We start from the raw sequence: 15,052 nt of genomic DNA, 5'->3' as shown, positions 1-15,052 counted from the left end.
CCAGCTCCAGGTTGAGCTGTTGTTCAGCATCTTAGCTGTAGAGGTCAGCGTCACTGGCCCTCATATGTGGGATCCGAACCGAGGCCCTCTGGCGTCCCAAGCCAGTTCTTAACCATCGCGCCACTCGGCCGGCCCGAACAGACTTTAAACGCAATTCTGGTGAGGAACCAGAAGTTAAAGAGGAGAGCTGTAGGGGCTGGCTGAATGGCTCAGTTGGTTAAGAGCTTGCTCAAGGGTGCGAGCTCTGAGCAACAGGGTCACCAGTTTGATTCCCACATGGGCCGGTGAGCTGCACCCGAGCTGAGCTGCCGCGGAGCTGCCAACAGGTGGCAGGATGGCTCAGCTGGTGAGAGCACGTGCTCCTAACAAGGTTGCCTGTTCGAGGTGGTGGGCTACATCTGCCAGCAACTAAAGACTGAACTCGGCACCTTGAGCTGAGCTGCTGCCCGGGTGGCTCAGGGGATAGAGCGCACACTCTTAACAACAAGGCTTCCAGTTCGACTCCCACATGGGAGGGTGGCTACACTCACCCACAAATAATTGAACACAGCACGTTGAGCTGAGCAGCGCGACTGGACTTGGAGCTGAGCTAGCTGCGTCCTTCATAAATAAGATTGAAGGACAACAAAGTGACTGTTCCCCTCCCCCAATTCCCCAATAAAATCTTTGAAAGAAAGAAAGAAAGAAAAGAAAGTTTATTTTTAAAAAAAGAGGAGAGCTGTACAGAGAACCTCAGTCTTCTTAGAGAATACCTAAGCGGTCATGAGTAGAATGTTGGCAGAAATATGGACAGTAACAGCCATTCTGATGAGGTCTCAGACAGAAATTAGGAACATTATTGGAAACTGTAAGAAAGGCCATCCTTATTATAAAGTGGCAATGAACTTGGCTGAGTTGTACTCAAGTGCTAGTGCTTTGTGGAAGGTAGAGTTTGTGAGCAATGAATGAAATTGGTATTTGGTTGAGGAAATACCTAAATAAAGTGGTGAAGGTGTGGCTTGGCTTCTTTTGAATGCTTGCAGTATAATACATGAAGAGAAAAATGACTTAAAGATGGAGTGATTAATCAAAAGGGAAGCAGAACTTAAAATTTTGGAACATTCTCAGCCTATCCATATTGCAAAGAGAGAGAGAGAGAGAGAGAGAGAGAGAGAGAGAGAGAGAGAGAGAGAGAGAGAGAGAAAGCATGTTTGGAAGAGAACACGAATGATATGGCCAAGAGACTAGTAGGGGTATGAACCATGGACTTCATCAGCCATCCCAGCAGGAAAACTGCCAATTTGAACTGAAGAGGAAGGAGTGAAGAAAGGCTGTGGTACTTCTTAGATTGTGCAGGATAGGACCATAATGCTGTTCTTCAAGACAAGGGAAGGACCCCAAAGGCTATATCAGCATTGCTTTCAAAGTGAGGGGTGGAGAGCATTGCCTGAGTTTCATCAGGCCCAACGCTTCCCACCCAAAGTTGTGAGGATAGTGCCTCCCAAAGCCCTGGGGATGGTGCTGCCTAAAGTATAGAGGCTGACCCCTGACCAGCACAGCTCTGGGGATGTGGCTCCTTCCACCTTGATTTTGAAGGATGGAGCCACCTGGAGCTGCAGGTATGCGACCCAAGCAGAGGGCCTCAGCTAGGGCAATGCCTACCAGAGGGTGGGGTTGGGACCACCCCAGGGCCTGAAGACAGGTAGAGCCACCTGCGTGTGATTCCAGCCTTGGGAGAACTGCAGGCACACAACTCCAATCTGTGAAAGCTGCCACATGGGCTGTGCCCAGCAAAGCAATGGGACCAGGGACACCCCAGTGTGTCCAGAAGTGAGGCTCCGTATTCCAGTGGGCCTGGTGGGCAGAGAATCAAGTTCGAGAAAATGATTCTCAAGCCTTCATATTTGATGCTGTTTTCCCTGTTGGGTTTCCCACTTTTTTGGGACCCGTCAACCCTTTTGGAATGGGAATGTTTACTCTCTGTCCATTCTGCCATTGTATTTTGGAAGCACCGGACTTGTTTGACTTACAGGTTCACAGCTGGAGGGGAATTTGCCTCGTGATGAATGGACTGGACTTCAAGTCTCACATGTATCAGATTTAGATGGGTCTTTAGACTTTTGAGTCAATGTTAGAACTGATTTAAGACTTTTGGGGCTGTTGGGATGGAATTAATGTGTCTTGCATATGAGGAGGACATGAATTTGGGGAGTCCAGGGGCAGAAGGCTAAGACAAATGTGAATGAATGAAAGTCAAGGTTAATATGTCCTCAACCTGAATTTCTCTATCAAAAAACAGGTGTGGGGTTTTGAATCATTTGTTATGCCAGCATCTGAATCTCATTCTGTGGTCATTGTCTTCAGGTTTTCTTGAGTGTTTTCTACATCACAATACTTCCCTTTCCCATGGTGGCATCTAGGAAATCTAATGTGATCCTGATGTTAGTGGGCTGTACAGTCCAGTCTGCACAGGTATAGCATGTTACATGGAGAAATAGAGAAAGAGCAAGGAGAAAAGGTTTCATTGTATAACTATTAGAAAATGGGACACGAAGGACAATGCCAAGAATATTCCAGGATAGATAATGACAGCTGGCTCTCCCTCATCAGTTTCACTTGTTCCCCGAAAGTCCTTTGTAATTATGTTTCGTTCCACTGGTCTTGGGCCAGCAGTCTACCTCAGGAAGTCATCTGCTTCTGGTTAGGGTTTGTCTTAGGAATCTTGAACTTTAGTTCTTTACAGGTGGAGGTGGTTTTACAGGTACTTTCAGGCTATTCTCAGAAGTTCACATACACTCTACGATTTAGTCTGGATCTCGAGTGTACCTGCTATCTAGTGCTGCGTAGCAAGGTTAGTGGCCTACAACAACAATGATCTGTTATTTCTTATGAGTTTATGTGTTGATTGAGCTCTGAGAGGTGGTTTTTTGTGTTGGTTGCGGTTCCTTATGTGACTTCATTCAGCTGAGAGCTTAGCCAAGGTTGGAGCATCCAAGATGGTCTCAGTCCCATGTCCGCATGGCCCTGGCTGTTAGCTGGGTTGTATTATTCTCTTCCATGTGACATCTCACCCTCCAGGGCCTCTCTCTCGATGTGGCCTCTCAAGTCGGGCCTCTTCTTTCCATGGCACTGGCTTCCAAGAGGGCAAATATGGAAACTGCAAAGCCTCTTCTGGCTTAGGCCTGGAAGTCAGCCAGTATCACTTCTGCCACACTATTAGTCAAAGCAAGTCACAAGGCCAGCCCTGGTCAAGAGAAGGGGAAATTGACTCTACCTCTTATTGGGAGGAGGAATGGCCAATTCATATTGCAAAAGGACAGGCAGAATGGGAGTGATTGCGATGACCGTCTTTGGAAACAGTCCACCCATCCAGCGAGAAGTGCTGTCAGTCCCCACATCTCAGAGAAAACCCAAGGGACAGGAAGAAGTTGTTAAACAGTTGGCATTGAGGTCTCTTAGAGGGGAACATGTGGGTCTATGACAGCAGCATTGCCCCTTCCCCAGTATCAGTGTCCATGTTGTCACCACTTGATAAACCTTGGTGTGGACGCAGTAACCAAGCTGCATACCATGACACTGTCCTGCTGGGCCATTTGTTTACAGCCACCTTGGACCTGACAATCTGTCCATTTTGTGTGTTGTTAAAGCTATTAATAAACAAGGGGATTTTAATCCTTGGACTATGATCTCTCAGAAGGTATTAAAGTCATTGTGCTGAGACCGCTTATGTTAGCTCTCACATAAAAATATGAGTATTTTTAAATTCATCAGAAGTTATGCAATTATCAAAACGTATTTTTAATTGAAATGAAATCCATGTAATATAAAATTAACCATCTTAATGTGAACAATTCAGTGCTTAGTAAATTCGCAGTGTTGTGCAATTATCACTACGATCTAATTCCAGAACATTTTCATCATTCGAAACAGGAACCCTGTATCCATTAGCAGTCACTTGCCATTCCCTCCTACCCCCCAGCCCCTGGCAACCCCTCATCTGCTTTCTGTCTCTATGGATCTGCCTATGTCTGGGTTCTTTCACTTAGCATAATGTTTTTGAGATTCACCAACAATGGAGCCTGGATCAGTGCTTCATTCCTTTTTACCAAAATACAATTAAATGAATGACATTTTAATAAATTTACAGGGTAGCTTTTATAATCCCCTTGAGTTGTTTTTAATAACTGAGGCACATTCTGATCATGCCTCATTATTTCTGACACCCTCCCTTTATTCACATGTACCTTGTAATGGGTCACCCAAGCCAGGTGAAGGGGCAAACACTGGCACCATCACGCAGTCATCTACCAAGGACAGTAGTGTGGAGAAGACCTTTGTCAGCATTGCTATGAATTTGAGTACTGATCTTAGAGAAAGCCAGCATCAAAGAGAGTTGAGAGGAGCCTCGTCAGTTGCTTGATAGGAGCACAGGTGCCCTACAACCAGAAATGCCCAAAGCCTTGACAGTGTAACCAGAGTCACAATATTTGATAACAACCCACAGGAGAAAGTAACATGATAACTAGTAGGAATTTTAGCTCCTCCACTAAGGAAGAGCCTTGGCTGCTTGTTTTGTTTGCTTCCTTATTTTCTTATAATTGGCCTCGGTTGTGAAATAACCATGCCGAACAAGGGACGGCAGAAAAGCACCTCTGTTAACAGAATTTTGAGCTGCCAGTTCCTACTAGGGTGAGAAAAAAACCTCTGCCCTCTGGGTAGAGTACCTGTGCTAAAAAGATATTGATTACTTAAAGATCCTTTTTCTTCTCAGCACCCAGGCCTCTCTACTCTATTATACATAAGCTTTTAAAACATTTATTGACTTAATATACCTTTATATGTATTGTGCAAATTTACATATATACAATCACAGTAAAAGATGCTCAGGTGGCAACATTATTTAAAACTCTAAGACTTCTGGTTTTAAACTATGATTAAAACCATCAAGCAGAGCACAAAACAATGTTATACTACACTGATTTTCTGAATTTAATTTGATTGTTAGGAGGGGCAATTGTGATTATACACAGACAAGAATATAAGTAAAAAGCAACTGTACTTCTGCATTCTCTCTCTCTCTCTCTCTCTGAATTTTAATTCCTTTGGAAATTATCCAGATAGAGATTACTTGCTAATGACCTCAATTTATTATTCACCCAAGGTCTCAAAATCAATGGATTAAGAAATCCTAGAAATTATAGTAGGTTGACATTGAAAAACAATTGATGAACGGAAATTACTCACTTTACAAAGTGGAGTAGCTTTGCAGGGCTACATAATTACTGCTATTGTTGGAAATTTGAAAGGATTAATTTTTAAAAAATAAAGACATTAGCTATTTTAACTCAATTTAGTTTATTGCATGTGTTTACATTTACATAACCATACATATTTAATGTAAGAAATAACGTATCTGACCTATACGATAAGTATCATGAATTTAAAAAATTCCATTTGATAAAATTTCTTGTAATCGATACAGCTCAAATTTTGCAAAAACCCAAATGTAGTGTTTGCATGGTATTTTATACTGTGATAAAATTCGGGGGAAAAAGAGCTATCTTTTAAATGAAATTTAACGAAACAATTTAATTTATTCAAGGATTTACCTTGCATAACAATATTGAAGGAATTTGGAGTTTTAGTTTATCTTCTTGGCTTCATTTTACCACATGGAATGCAACGAAGGCCACAACTTGATAAGTGGGGCCCAAAAACTTTATCATAAACAATGAGGGGTTGCATGCGTCATTTGGTGATGAATGCAATGACCAGGGCCTTCACAACTCAAGGTCACCCAGTTCTCAGCTTAAATCGCCATAGAATCCTGTGACTGGCGAGGACTTGAGGAGCCTCCCAACTGTTGGTGCCTGTCCCTTGGCCCATGGAGATGTGTGGAACAGGGTGAACCTCAGTGGTCAGGGACTTCCTCTCTGCTTTTCCATTCCCACCAGGCTCACATTTGTCACATTTGGAAGGCCACTTCCCCATTTGTCTCTCCTATGTTGCTAAAACCCTTGAAACACCGGTGAGAGCGTATAATTCAGGAGGACTTCCTGAAGCTTCTTTATAACTGCTCATGTTTGGCCTGATAGCAATGTGCCTTTCCTTGTTCCTTATCCTGTAACTTAGCAACCAGGACATCACGACAATTAAAGAAAAAATCCAGTTTTCCATTTTCTCTCATCCAAAAACTTTTTTTTAAGAGAAAGAGTGTATCAAGGAAACAGGACTACTGTGTAGACTTTTGCTAATAACCTAGTTGGTTTTATCGGGGTATTTACACATTTTATCTTTTCTTATTAGAGTGTAATAACCCCACATTCTATGTTTTTATTGATTAATTTTTTCTTTCCCTTTTTGAGCATTTAGAAATTACTTTTGTATACAGAAAAAAACATGATCTTGTCTCCATAAGATCAATTTAAAAAAATTATTTAATATCTAAACAGGTGTACCAGACGGTAGATCCACATTGTATGGAGACTGAAGTTTACACAATTTGGATCCTTCTTTCAGAAAGAGAATATAAAGTTAGCTCCAAGCGTGTATATTAATTTAGAAAAAGAAAATAAATCACAACAAATCACGTATTTTCAAAAGCTGACAAATACCACAAAAATAACAAAAGCCAGCAAAACACTATTGTTACTGTTGCTGTTGTATTTTGTACTTGACCTACCTGCATTATTTTTTTCTCCCTACATTTTGGCTGCATGCTCTTTGATCACATCTTCATATGACAATGCTTTTGAAACATAATTTCTATAGAGGGAACAGAGTGATAAAGCAGTGTTTCTTTCAGCATGCTTGGTTGGAATGTCTTACAGTTGATGGTTCAGAACAGCCTCTTTCTGTTTCACAGGTCCTTATCAGGAAAGCCACCTCAGAAGAGCTTCCTCTGCAGTTTCTTTCGGAGACCCTGCTCCTTGGCCTGGGACCAGCACTTTGGGTGTGGCCTGGGGTGTAGGCACAGAAGGCCCATCTCCCTCCTTGTTCCCACTGGGTGGCTAGCCCGGCAGCCCCTAGCCCAGCCTGGCCAGGTCTTTGCTGTCCCGGCTCTCTCTACTCCAGGACCATCCTGATGACCTTGAAGCCCAGTTGCAGGCTCCCTTCTCCATGCCCCCCATCCCCCCCGGACAGAGCTCTCTCCTCAAGGTCAAAGAGAAGTCAGGCTACTTAATGAGGCCCACCAGCCCCGGAACCAACCCTGACCAGGGTGTGAGGGTGGCTCAGGGCTCTGGTACCAGCTCTCTGTCCCTGGGGAGAGCCCCCTGAGCTGGGAGGGGACTGGCAGTGAGGGTTTCACTGGGGAAACCTGCCTGAGCTCCGACCCAGCCTGTGGTTTCTTCTGTTTCCTAATCCTGAGGGGTGAGTACTTTTACAGCCTCAAAGGTGTGGGCTTAAATTTTAAAATATTGTCCTCTTAGAAATCTTTGCAACCAATCAAAGTAAGAGTTCCATCAACTCTGAGAGCCTTGGTGTGCTCATTTGTTCATTTCCTCCAGAAAGTGGGCAAAGATACCTTTCAAATTAAACTCCTCCTACCGCTATGCATACAGAGAAAAGAAGCCTTGCCCTCACCCAGCAGATGTATCTTCTCGAAGTCTCCCACATGCTGCAAACTGTCAAGGAGGCCTCATGTGAAGGCAAAAGTCTCCCTTCACTGCAATTGTGCCCAAACTGGGGAGTCTTGGTTGGGTATGGAGTTTCAGGGTCTCCCTGTTTTGATAAGCTCAGGAACTCTTGGGTGTGGATTGACAGGTAGGGGCTTGTCTTTGTTTCCTGCAGCACTACAGAAAGTCAGTGCTTCGTTGGAGCACATTGAGGGCGAGCTAGGACCCACAGCTTCTCCTGCCATCCTGCCTTAGCCCACTTATGTATTTTCCTGGGGTTCCTCTGGTTCTTCAGACGGGAAGAAAGAAAGAAAAAGCAGCCAGAACCAGCCTTGGGGAGCTCAGATAGAGGCAGGCTCATGAGCTGGCCCAACTTCACTTGCCTCCTGCCCAGTACAAGACGCAAACCTCCCCACAGCTGTGCACCAAATGTCACAGGTGCCCTGGATACCCCCAGGAGCCAGACTCCCCCCAGGAAGCCATTCTCATGGGGGCAGCTCTCTTGCAAACCTGTCCCATTTCTATGCCTACTTGCATGTATCTTTCCTTAGGGGTCACAGACAGGCAGCATGCCCTGGTACCCTTGGGTGGTGACTCCAGAGAGCAGAGCTCACAGGCAAAGGCCACAGAAAACAGGCAGAACCAGTTCTGCCTCTGAGAGCTAGAATCTAAGTGTAAACAGATAAAAGTGATAATAGATGGTGACCAAATTGTCCTTATCTCAAGGGTGCAAAGTTTTTTTAACAATAGAAAATCATTTATTGTAATTAACCACAATAATAGGTTAAAGAAAAAAAGTTACATGATCACTGCAAAAGATGCAAAAAAAGCTTTTGATAAAATTCAGTATGCATTCGTGGTTAAAAAGAAAACTCAAGAAACTAGGAATTAAAATGAGCTTCCCTAACAAAAGACCTATAAAAAATAATTACAGCAGCCAGCAAATTTAATGGTAAAATGTTTAAAGCCTTCTTTGAGATCAGAAATAAGAAAAGGATGCCTACTATTATCACCACTTTTCTCAATGTTGTGCTATTGGTCTTAGCTAGTGCAGTAGGGCAAGAAAAATATTGGGTTGTCGGAAAAGTCATGACATATTTTTTCTATGTTTTTCATTGCAAAAATGCATCATGACTTTTCCGACAACCCAATAAATAAAAGCTAAAGACAAGAAAAGACTGTCACTATTCACAGGTGATTTGATGCATATTATAAAATGCCAAAGAATCTAGAGATAAATTGTTACAGAGTTGCTGGATACAAAAATCATTTCTATGTCTACCTGTCAGCAGCAAGCAGCTCAAAATGAAATTTAAAAAATTAATGTACCACTTGCAGTAGTATTTAAAAAAAAAAGCAAAGTACCTAGGAATAAATTTACAAAAGGTTTGCAAACTTATTGTGGAGGAACTTGTAAAACTTTAATGAGAGACATTAAGGAAGACCCAATTAAATGAGATATATCCATGTCCATGGATTGGGAGACTCAATATAAAAGTGTCATTTTCCCCCAAGTTGATTTTTAGATTTAATGCAATACTTATCAAAATCATAACACAACAAGCTGATTCTAAAATTTACATGAAAATGCATAGCCCCAAGAACAGAAGAGGCACTTGTGAAACTGGACAAGAAGGAAGATTTGCTCTCCCAGATATGGAGCATATTCTAGAGCTATGGCAGTTAGAGCAGTGTAGTCTGAGGACAGGAATAGACAAATAGGCCAGTAAGGCTGAACTGAGAGCCTAGAAATAGCCCCTTTGCTTATGTGGACTCTTGAATACATGACAGAGGTGGCACTTTGGGTAGTGGAAAAAAGATCCATAACACTTTTAGAAAAAAAATTTAAGAATATGTTCATTACTAGGAGTAAGCAAGGATTTTTATACAAGCTATGAGAAACACTAACCATGAAGGAAAAGATTGAGAACTGGCATACATTGAAATCAAACACTTGGATTCACCAAAAACCTCATAAAGAGAATGAAAAGACAAGGTACATGGTGAGATGATTGTCACACCAAGGACTCCTATAAAGAATAAAGAATTCCAATTCAATAAGAAAAAGATCAATTCCATAAGAAAATGGACAAGAGACTTGAAAAGGCACCTCATAAAAGCAGAACTTTTCATCAATATACAAAAAGGTGTTCATCTGCAATAGTAACCTGAGAAGTGAAAAATTAATACACAATAAGATGCCCCTACACATCCACCAGATTGGCAAGAATTAAAAACACCAGTTCTGACAGTACCAGGTGTTGGCAAGGATGTGAAGTAACAGCAGTGCTCAGACATTGCTGGTGGGACTGTAACTTGGTGCAACTACTTTGAGAAACTGTTTGACAGTATCCACTCAAGTTGAACATACATATACCCTGTGGCCCAGCAATTTCCCTCCTGGTGTATGGATATGCCCAACAGAAAGGTGGGCACACAGACTCCAAGAGGAATGAGCAAAAACTGGAAAGCACCCACATGCCCATCAATAGTAGAATGGATACATAAACTGTGGTATATTCACACATTGAAATATCAAACAGGAATAAAAATGAATTAACTATAGCTATATTTAATAACATAGTTAAATTTCGTAAGCATAATGGTGAGAGAAAGAAGAGAGACACAAACTAATATATGCTGCATTACTCATATAAAGTTCAAAAATCGGCCATACTAAACTCTCATTTGGGGAAGCTTCCTTAGGTGGTAAAATGGTACAGGGAAACGAGAATATGATGATCACAGAAGTGAAGACAGGAGTGACAGACAACCGGCTGCGGGAAGACTGTGATCGAGAAAGGGCACTTGAGGGCCTGGCAATGCTGATCATTGATCCATGAAGAGGTTACGCAGGTGTTTGTTTCAGAATTGTTCTTGAAACCGTACAATATAGTTGGTGCACTTTATTTCAAAGAGCTTTATCGAGGTGTAACTTACATACAAAAAAAGTGTATCGTTTAAAGTATACTATTTGGCACATTTTGACATGTAATATACACCCATAAAACCACCACATCAAGATAATGAACATAGCCATCACCCCCCAAAAATTCCTTGTGCCCTTCTGTAAGTCCTCCCTCCCACCACTCCCAATAGCCCAATCCCTTGGCAACTCCTGCTCTATAGTACTTTCTCTCACTAAGTGTCTGTTTGCTTTTTCTAGAGTTCTATGTAAATGGGATCACGCAGTACATACTTTTTCTGTTGGGCTGCTTTCACTCAGCATGATTACTTTGAGATCCCTCTAGGTTGTTGCAGTTTTTTATATTTGCTTCCTTTTTGTCACTGAGTAGTACGCCCTTGCATGGATGTACCACAGTTTGTTTCTCATTCATCCTCTGAAGGACATTTGACTTGTTTCCAGTTAAACCCATTACAAACAAAGCTGCTGTGAACATAAAAATGCACGGAGAGTTTCACTCCAGGTTGAGACAGTAGATTGAACATCCGCATCTAATTCTGTACCTCAGTAAAGCTGTATTAAAGTGGCTCTTGGGAAGAAAATAAGGTAAATCTACTACACGAAATGGGCGGGAAGAAGATGAGACCGCAGCAACCCTTTGGGAGCTGGGAAAACAGGTGGCTGAGTGGGAGCTGACTTAGCCAACAAGAAAGTCAGATCGCAAACTGTTGGGGAGGAAACTGAGGGTGCAGGGACTGGAGCTGAGGGAAATTGAGAGCTTTATTCTCTGGGGAGGGCAAAACAAGGGGTCAGTGGGCTGTGCGACATCAGGCGCAACTGAAGGCAGTGTAATTCTACCCAGAACAGGGCGATCCTGTGAAGGTCTGCATGCTGTGTGCTTGCTCAAATCCCTTCTTCTGCACTGATCCAGACCCCCAGGTAGGGTGTTAGAAGTGTCTTCTCTGGGGGATCAGGAGGAGACTGAGTTTCCTGTCACTCTCCCAGAACTGGAGGCCAGGAGCTGCCAAACAGAAGGACCACCCAAGTGCTCAGGACATGAGTGAAAACAGACCCTCTCCAAGGTACTTCCTCCTGATACTTTAAAACACTGAGGGCAAAGGAAAAATTCAACAAACTCCCAGAGAGACAAACCAGAGTTCAGTATAAAGAGTCAGGAGTCTGGGGCAGCTGGGTGGCTCAGTTGGTTAGAACAAATGCTCTGAACAACAGTGTTGCCGGTTCAATTCCTGCATGGGATGGTGGGCTATGCCCCCCCTCCCCTGCCCTGCCCCCAGCACCTAGATTGAAAATGGTGACTGATGATTTGACTTGGAGCTGATGGGTCCTGGAAAAAACACACTGTTACCCAATAAAAAATTTTTTCTTTTTTGAAGAGTTAAGAGTCAGAATGGCCACCCCTGGAACAAGGAACTAAAGCAGCAATTCCTTATAGTTGCTGGAGGAAAATCATCTCCAACGTAGAACTCGATGTGTAGCAAAATTATCACTGATATCTAAAGGCAGAACGGAGACTTTATTAGACAGGCAAGTTCTCAAAAATTTCTCTCCCACACGCTCTTTCTCTGGGAACTGCTGGAGAATATGACCCCCTCCCCCGAAATGCAGGGTAAACACGACAGAGGAAGATGAGGCACAGGGACACAAGCTCCAACAGAGAATACAAGCTCTGCCCTGGAAGGAGCCCCAGAAGGAGGGCCCAGCCTGACTCCAAGTCCCAGGCTTGGGGGTAGCCAATCTGGATAGGAAAAGTATGATGAAAAAGACAGACACATGCAGCTCCTTGTCCCCATCCCAGACCTGCCAGATACCCAACTGGGGAGCCCTGTTTCCCAGCAGTCTTGTGATCTTGCCCACTAGCTTCCCGGAAGGGAACTCCCTGAAGCCAGACCATGACCCAGAAACTCTATTTAGCTTCTCTTCTCTGGGGAGCCTGGACACTATTTTGCCCTCTCTTTACCCCCTACTCAGGTTTTATAGTCATCATTTTTCTTGCACATTTCTGTGAAGTGGGCCTTTCCTGTGTCACCCTGTCTGAGCTTGCAACCCTCTCACTGCCCGTCATTCTAGACTGGAGCTAGAATAGTGAAAAAATCTGACAAAGATGCTATTTTATTCTTTTTTAAAAATAAATAAATATATTTATTTATTTATTTATTTTATTGGACAACAGTGTGTTTTTTCCAGGACCCATAAGCTCCAAGTCAAGTCATTGTTTTTCAATCCAGTTGTGGAGGGCGTAGCTCAGCTTCAAGTCCAGTCACCATTTTCATTTAGTTGAGGAGGCGCAGCCTACCATCCCATGCGGGAATTGAACTGGCAACCTTGTTGTTAAGAGCACGCACTCTAACCAACTGAGCCATCCAGCCACCAACCAGCAGCTCAGCTCAAGTCATTGTCTTCAATCTAGTTGTGGAGGGTGCAGCTCACTGGCCCATGTGGGAATCAAACCGGCAACCTTGTTGTTCAGAGCACCCACTCTAACCAACTGAGCTACCTGGCCACCCCCACTATTTCATTCTTGACACTGATAACAAAGGTAATAGAGGTGCAAGTGTGCTTTGGGAATTTATTCATTAGGTCAACTGACAGTGAGTGCTGACAACGAGCCAAGTACTACTTTTCAGGCACTGAATAGAGCAGAGGACCATGTGCAGCCTTGCGCTTGGTGCACTCACCTTTCAGCGGAGAAGACAAAAGGTAAAACATCCCTAGAATCTGTAACGTTGGAGAGAGGTGCGGGGAAGGGAGGCAAAACCAAGCTGTAGAGTGCCTCTCAGCACAGCGATGTCAGCTGCTATTTTAGGTGAAGTGGATGGATAGGGAAGGCTTCTCTGAACCTGGGACACTTGAGCGATTGATTGATTCCAATATCCTTTGCAGCGTAATATATTATCACTTTTTGTGAAATCACAAATTTCTCATTGGAACTAAAAACATGTATTCTCTGTCGTGTACACAGTTCGATACGTAGTTAGAAATGTCAAGGATTATAGTTTTAGCCAACTGTATTGTAAATAGTTTTATGTTTTCTGAATAGTATGATGTTTTGACATCGTAAAAATACCTTCTCAGGGCTAGCCAATTCTGTGAAATAGCAAATAGCAAAGGGGCCAGCCAGGAAGCATGTCTTTGATAGGCAAACTAACCAGCCCAGTGCCATACCTCCTCTAGCTGGCCCTTAGAACCCAGGAAACAATAGTCCCCTGACTTAATCATCCCAGGGCCAGGTGCCACGCAACTAGAGACACTGCTATAGCCCAAAGCCCACCGAGACTATTCAAACTAGCCAATCCTAAGCTGTTTGCCCTGTCCTACATGCCTTTCCCATGGAAACCCCAATAAAAGCTCTGACCTAAACCTTTCCCTTGTTCCTCATCTCCTAACCACCTTGGCATGCCTCCTGTGTCTAGGACCCGTGAATGTAATCAACTGTTTTCCTGGGCCTCTGCTTTCTCTGCTCTTCTGGCTGTACCTGACTGGTCATCCTACGAAAGACTATAAAACACCAGCTTGTATCCTTCTCTTTGTTTTGCCCCCAAAATAAAACTGTTGAATTTCTGCCCATTTCTTCTTTGTGTACTTCTAGCAAATTGTGCTTTCTTTGCTTTAATGAAATACAAGTACTGCTCAGTTCACAAAGATTCATTACAGTGATTTCTTTATTGCAAAGCGCTCTCCTTATTGACATAAAATGATACTTTTGTGGTACCATTTAATATTCTTTTAATTCGACTTTGTCAGACACTAATATTGCTTTCTCCATGAATTTAAGAAGGATACTGCTGAGATCAGACAGTTCTCTGAAGAGTTCAGCGAGTGCACAGGCTGTTCAAATTAACTGGTACATCTAAGGGACAAACCAGTGAGCCTTGGCTTGGGGTGTCGGGCCCACAGGGTTTGGTAGGCCGAGGGGTATCTTCAGTAACTGGTTCAGGTGGAATTGTCCCATTTTGGAAATGAGTGATTATCTGGAACAAAACATTCTAAAACCTATGCCAAGATGCTTGATGGCAAAGTCTAATAACCCATGGAAGAACAGTGCTCAGAAGAATGACAAGCATTAAAGCCGTGAAGATGAAGAACTGTGAAAAAGCCAAGTATCTGTGGAGCTGCTCTTCCAAAATGGAATGGAAATGTCTGCAACTGAGAAGATACAGTAATAATAATACAGAAAATGAAATGAGGGATGGAGGGAGAATAGGTGGGAGAAAGCTCAAGTAGGCTGATTTCCTTAGCTTTCAATAAAAATTGCTCTTATCTATAGATATTGTCTAATGTTGATCAACCAAGTAGTAAAAGTTTAAATATATTACTTAAAGGTATAAATAAAACCACTAGAGAACTAAAAGTAATCATATAAACAAAAGTTTGGAGGAGTAGAGGGCAGGGAAGGAGGGGAGGTGGCAAGGAGGATGAGACTGCTAATTTCCTAGTCTTTTTTTTATTTTTTATTTATTTTTTTTTATTTATTGTTAGTTTCAGGTGTACAGAACAATGCAATAGTTACCCTTTTCACCCTCACAAAGTAACA

The sequence above is a fragment of the Hipposideros armiger genome, unplaced genomic scaffold (genome assembly GCF_001890085.2).
Source record: "Hipposideros armiger isolate ML-2016 unplaced genomic scaffold, ASM189008v1 scaffold_419, whole genome shotgun sequence".
NCBI lineage: Eukaryota > Metazoa > Chordata > Mammalia > Chiroptera > Hipposideridae > Hipposideros > Hipposideros armiger.
This window is presented reverse-complemented; position numbering follows the sequence as displayed.